Raw genomic sequence first — 6968 nt, 5'->3', positions numbered from 1 at the left:
AAGAAAGTTCATCCCTACAAAATCATATAGTTAGGCTATGCTTCATTTTTGTCACACAAAGATGTTCCCAACTTCTATACCCCCGATGACAAGCCAAGCAATTGTTTCATACTTAAATAATCTCAAACTTTTTCAACCTTCACGCAATACATGAGCGTGAGCCATGGATATAGCACTATGGATGGAATATAATATGATGATGGGGATTGTGTGGAGAAGACAAAAAAGGAGAAAGTCTCACATTGACGAGGATAATCAATGGGCTATGGAGATGCCCATCAATTGATGTCAACATGAGGAGTAGGGATTTCCATGCAACAGATGCTCTAGAGCTATAAATGAATGCTCAACAAAAGAAAACTAGTGGGTGTGCATCCAATTTGCTTGCTCACGAAGACCTAGGGCATTTGAGGAAGCCCATCGTAGGAATATACAAGACAAGTTCTATAATGAAAAATTCCTACTAGTATGAAAAAGACAATATATGAGACTCACTATATGAAGAACATGGTGCTACTTTGAAGCACAATATATGAGACTCACTACATGAAGAACGAGGTGCTACTTTGAAGCACAAGTGTGGAAAAAGAGATAGTAGCATTGCCCTTTTTATTTTATTTTTATTTTATATATATATTTTTTGGGCCTTTCTTTTTTTCTTTTGGCCTTTCTCCTTTTTATCTTTTTTTTGTGGAAAAATAGATAGTAGCACAAGGTGAGAAAGGGCAATGCACGGTACCGAAGATGCTAGCAATGGCGGAAAGGTAAAAGTGTGTACAATCCATGGATTCAACATTAGTCAAAAGAACTCATATACTTATTGCAAAAATTTAGAAGTCATCAAAAATCAAGTACTACGCGCATGCTCCTAGGGGGATATATTGGTAGGAAAAGACCATCGCTCATCCCCGACCGCCACTCATAAGGATGCACAAGCCAGGTACACTTCATGTTTCAAATTTGTTACACAACTTTAACCATACGTGCATGCTACGGGACTTGCTAACTTCAACACAAGCATTCTTTAAATTCATAATCACCTAACTAGCATGACTTTAATATCACTACCTCCATATCTCAAAACAATTATCAAGTATCAAATTGATCATAGCATCCAATTCACTTCCTATGATAGTTTTTATTATACCCAACTTGGATGCTCATCATTCTAGGACCAATTTTGTAACCATAGCAAATACCATGCTGTTCTAAAATACTCTCAAAATAATATAAGTGAAGCATGAGAGACTAGCAATTTCTTCAAAATTAAGACACCACCGTGCTCTAAAAGATATAAGTGAAGCGCTAGAGCAATAACTATCAAGCTCAAAAGATATAAGTGAAGCACATAGAGTATTCTAGCAAATTCTAATCAAATAGGCTTCTCCCAAAAGGTGTGTACAGCAAGGATGATTGTGTTAAACTAAAAAGCAAAGACTAATATAATACACGATGCTCCAAGCAAAACACATATCATGTGGCGAATAAAAATATAGCTCCAAGTAAAGTTACCAATGAACGAAGACGAAAGAGGGGATGCCTTCCCGGGGCATCCCCAAGCTTAGGCTTTTTGCTATCCTTGAATATCTTGTGGTGCCAAGGGCATCCCCAAGCTTAGGCTCTTGCCACTCCTTATTCCATAGTCCATAAACGCTTTACCCAAAACATGAAAACTTCACAACACAAAACTCAACAGGAAATCTTATAAGCTCCGTTAGTGAAAGAAAAGAAAACCACCACATAAGGTACTGTAATGAACTCATTCTTTATTTGTTTTGGTGTTAAACCTACTGTATTCCAAGTTCTCTATGGTTCATACCCTTACATACTAGCCATAGATGCATCAAAATAAGCAAACAACACACGAAAAACAGAATCTGTCAAAAACAGAACAGTTTGTAGCAATCTGTAACTAACGCAAACTTCTGGAACTCTAACACTCCTACCAAAATAGAAAGTACTGTAGAATTTGTTTATTGATCATCAGCAAAAAGAATCAATGCAAAAGCACGTTTCTGTGATTAAATGATTTTTTTTTCTCGTGAGCGCAAAGTTTCTGTTTTTCAGCAAAATCAAATCAACTATCATCATAGGTTATCCTATAGGTTCTACTTGGCACAAACACTAACTAAAGCATGAAAACACATCTAAACAGAAATTAGATGTAAAATTTATTACTAAACAGGAACGAAAACAAAAAACACAAAGAAAATTGGGTTGCCTCCCAACTAGCGCTATTGTTTAACGCCCCTAGCTAGGCATAAAAGCGAAGATAGATCTAAGTAGTGCCATCTTTGGCACTTTAATTCATATGTAGATCGCATGATAGATTCATAAGGTAATTTGACTTTCATTCTTGGAAAGTGCTCCATGCCTTTCTTTAATGGAAATTGGAATATAATATTCCCTTCCTTCATATCAATAATCACACCAATCGTTCTAAGGAAAGGTCTACCAAGAATAATAGGGCAAGAAAGATTGCAATCTATATCAAGAACGATAAAATCTACGGGCACCAAATTTCTATTTGTAACAATGAGAACATCATTGATCCTTACCATAGGCTTTTTAATGGTGGAATCCGCAAGGTGCAAATTTAAAGAGCAACCATCAAGATCATGGAAACCTAGAATATCACATAAAGTTTTCAGAATCGTGGAAACACTAGCACCCAAATCACACAAAGCAAAACACTCATGATCTTTAATTCTAATCTTTATAGTAGGTTCCCACTCATCATTAAGTTTCCTATGTATAGAAACTTCTAAATTAAGTTTTTCATCATAAGATTGCATCAAGGCATCAATGATATGTTTGGTAAAAGCTTTATTTTGACTATAAGCATGAGGAGAATTAATAACGGATTGCAACAAGGAAATAAAACTTTCTAAAGAACAATTATCATAATCAAATTCCTTGAAATACGAGATAGTGGGTTCAATACTATTTAAAGTCATGACCTCTCCAATCCCACTTTTACCAAATTTAGCATCAAGATCTAAAAACTCCGAAATCTTGGGACGCTTTCTAAATAAAGTTGACTCATCCCCAGTCCCATTATTATCAAGATTCATATTGCAAAACAAAGATCTAATAGGAGACACATCAATAACTTTAAGATCTTCATCATTATATTCATGGAAACTAGAAGAACACGCCTTTACAAAGCAATCTTTCTTAGCACACAATCTAGCGATTCTTTCCTTACACTCATCAATGGAAATTCTCATGGCTTTGAGAGACTCATTGATATCATGCTTAGGAGGAGAAGATCTAAGTTTAAGAGAATCAACATCAAGCGAAAGTCTATCAACGTTCCTAGCCAAATCATCAACTTTGAGCAATTTTTCTTCAAGCAAGGCATTAAAATTCTTTTGAGAAATCATAAATTCTTTCACACTATTCTCAAAATCAGAGGGAATCTTATTACCATAAGAATTATTGTAGGAATTTCCATAATTATTAGAGGAATTACTAGGGAACGGTCTAGAATTAAAGTTTTCTCTATAAGCATTGTTACCAAAACTATTCCTACCAACAAAATTCACATCCATAGATTCATTATTATTCTCAATCAAAGTAGACAAAGGCATATCATTGGGATCAAGAGGAGTATTTCTAGTAGCAAACAACTTCATAAGCTCATCCATCTTTCCACTCAAAATGTTGATTTCTTCTATAGCATGCACTTTTTTACTAGAAGATCTTTCGGTGTGCCATTGAGAATAATTAGCCATAATATTATCAAGAAGTTTTTTAGCATCTCCTAACTTGATTTCCATAAACGTGCCTCCCGCGGCCGAATCTAAAAGATTCCTAGAAGCGAAATTCAAACTGGCATAAATTTTTTGTATGATCATCCATAAATTCAAACCATGAGTAGGGCAATTGCGAATCATCAATTTCATTCTTTCCCAAGATTGGGCAACATGCTCATGATCAAGTTGTTTAAAATTCATAATATCGTTCCTAAGAGTGATGATCTTAGCGGGAGGAAAATACTGAGATAAAAGCATCTTTGCACTGTTTCCAAGAATCAATACTATTTTTAGGCAAAGACGAAAACCAAACTTTAGCACGATCTCTAAGTGAAAACGGAAATAACTTCAATTTAACAATATCATTATCTGTATCTTTCTTCTTTTGCATATCACACAAATCAACAAAGTTGTTTAGATTAGTAGCGGCATCTTCACTAGGAAGGCCGGCGAATTGATCTTTCATAACAAGATTCAGCAAGGCAGTATTGATTTCACAAGACTCAACATCATTAAGAGGAGCAATCGGAGTACTAAGGAAATCATTATTATTGGTGTTGGATAAATCACACAATTTGGTATTATCTTGCACCATGGCAACAAATAATCCAGCACAAAAGCAAATAGAAAAAGGCAAGCGAAAGAGAGAGGAGGAGATTGGGAAAGAGAGGGAAAATAAAACGGCAAGGGTGAAGTGGGGGAGAGGAAAATAAGAGGCAAATGGAAAATAATGTAAATGTGAGGGAGATGAGTTTGTGATGGGTAGTTGGTATGTCTTGACTTGAGCGAAGACCTCCCCAACAACGGCGCCAGAAATCCTTCTTGCTACGTCTTGAGCTTGCGTTGGTTTTCCTTGAAGAGGAAAGGGTGATGCAGCAATAGTAGCATAAGTATTTCCCTCAGTTTTTGAGAACCAAGGTATCAATCCAGTAGGAGGCTCCTCAAAAGTCCCACGCACCTACACAAACAAACAAAGAACTCGCAACAAACGCAATAAAGGGGTTGTCAATCCCTTCACGGCCACTTGCGAAAGTGAGATCTTATAGAGATAGTATGATAAGATAAATATATTTTTGGTATTTTATATTATAGATGTAAAAATTAAAGATGCAAATAAAAGTAGATTGAAAGCAAATACGATAAAAGATAGACCCGGGGGCCATAGGTTTCACTAGAGGCTTCTCCCAAGATAGCATAAGTATTACGGTGGGCGAACAAATTACTGTCGAGCAATTGATAGAAAAGCGAATAGTTATGAGATTATCTAGGCATGATCATGTATATAGGCATCACGTTCATAAAAAGTAGACCGACTCCTGCCTGCATGTACTACTATTACTCCACACATCGACTGACTCATGCCTGCATCTAGAGTATTAAGTGCATAAAGAACAGAGTAACACATTAAGCAAGATGACATGCTGTAGAGGGATAAACTCATGCAATATGATGTAAACCCCATCTTTTTATCCTCGATGGCAACAATACAATACGTGCCTTGCAACCCTTTCTGTCGCTGGGTAAGGACACCGCATGATTGAACCCAAAAGCTAAGCACTTCTCCCATGGCAAGAAAGTTCAATCTAGTAGGCCAAACCAAACTGATAATTCGAAGAGACTTGCAAAGATAACTCAATCACACATAAAAGAATTCAGAGGAGATTCAAATATTTCTCATAGATAAACTTGATAATAAACCCACAATTCATCGGATCTTGACAAACACACCGCAAAAAGAGTTTACATCGAATAGACCTCCACAAGAGAGGGGGGGAACATTGTATTGAGATCCAAAAAGAGTCAATGACCCGTCCTCTGATCCATTGATACTAATCCCGACTAAAACGGCATGTCCAAGTCTTTTCCTGCATGATATGTTGGGAGTTTGGCTTAGTTGGTTTGATAGACAGAGCGAGAGGAAGATGTGAAATGCGTGAATGTGTGCACGTACTATTGGAAGGCCTAAGAGAAAATTGTGTACTATGTAAACCCTGTGGTTTTATTTACTTCGCATATTAGCTTTGTCTCGGGTCAAACCTTCAAAACTTAGACCAAGTTTATACATACAAAAACAATGACAACAACAATACAAAGTAAATACAATTAGAATCATCATTCAATATATTTGCATACAGTATATACCGGTCAAGTTTAATGCAAACACAGGAGATTTTCATTACATTTCGAACTTTTAGGACAAAAAAAGAAAAGAAATCCGACCCTAAACCTATAATACAAAGGTGACCAACGTCCTCTTTTGTTTGTACATCCGCATCGGCGAGGACATCCTCCATCTTGTGCCACTATGGATCCGTCTCCATGAACGGCGGCGGGGTTCAAGACCCATGAAGTGAAGGTGCGGTCTCTGGCAAGAAAGAATAGAACACAGGAGACGGACCGACCAACTTGGCACACCATGGCCAAGCCCTACTCTTCGTCGGAGGAGTCGCCGACCACGGTGGTGCTAGTGGATGTGAGGTCGACGATGATGGAGGTAGACGGTCCATCGTTGTTCACCTGCCACATGCGCCATTCAACATTGGACGATGAAACGTAGGACGCGTGGCTGGCAGTGCCCTTGTCGTCGGCCGCCTGCGCGGCCACCACATGTTCGGCTGCGTCCGTGTTTGCGAGTGGCCAGTTTAGCAAGGGCAGTGACCTCGAGTTTTATCCCTGAAGACAAGCTATCCAACAGAATGTGCCCTCTCGCGGTCATGGTGGATGTCGTGCTAGGGAGGAGGATGCGCTCTGGTTTGGAGTGTAGCTGGGCGTTGCCGCTTTAATTAGCGCATTCTGGTGAGGCCAAGCATCCTGGTGCGTTATGAATGAGTCACCAGAGTTGGTTCCTTGGGTGGCGAGCTTGCTTAATTGACGGCACATGGACAAGCAGTATGAATGCGGGCAGCTAGCGCTCGCTGTGAATGCACGCGCGCGAGGGACGAGGTTTTTTTTGTGGGCTAGGGCAGTCAGTTGCGGGCATGGCAAACATTGGAGATGCCCTTTCTAACATGCGATCCCACACGCCATTGGAAGAGCAAGACGACCTGCATTCCCTTGGGTCACAGAATGACATACCGACCATCTCGGGGTGGGACTTCAACGCGACACGGGTGCTGTTAGTGTAACACCTTTTCATTTTGAACTTGTAAACCGAACACTTGTACTAGAGCGTAACACCGAAAGCATAGTACTACTACCTTTGTCCTGGTT

Source organism: Triticum aestivum, chromosome 6B (assembly GCF_018294505.1).
Source record: "Triticum aestivum cultivar Chinese Spring chromosome 6B, IWGSC CS RefSeq v2.1, whole genome shotgun sequence".
Lineage (NCBI taxonomy): Eukaryota > Viridiplantae > Streptophyta > Magnoliopsida > Poales > Poaceae > Triticum > Triticum aestivum.
Note: the sequence above shows the minus strand (reverse complement) of the source record.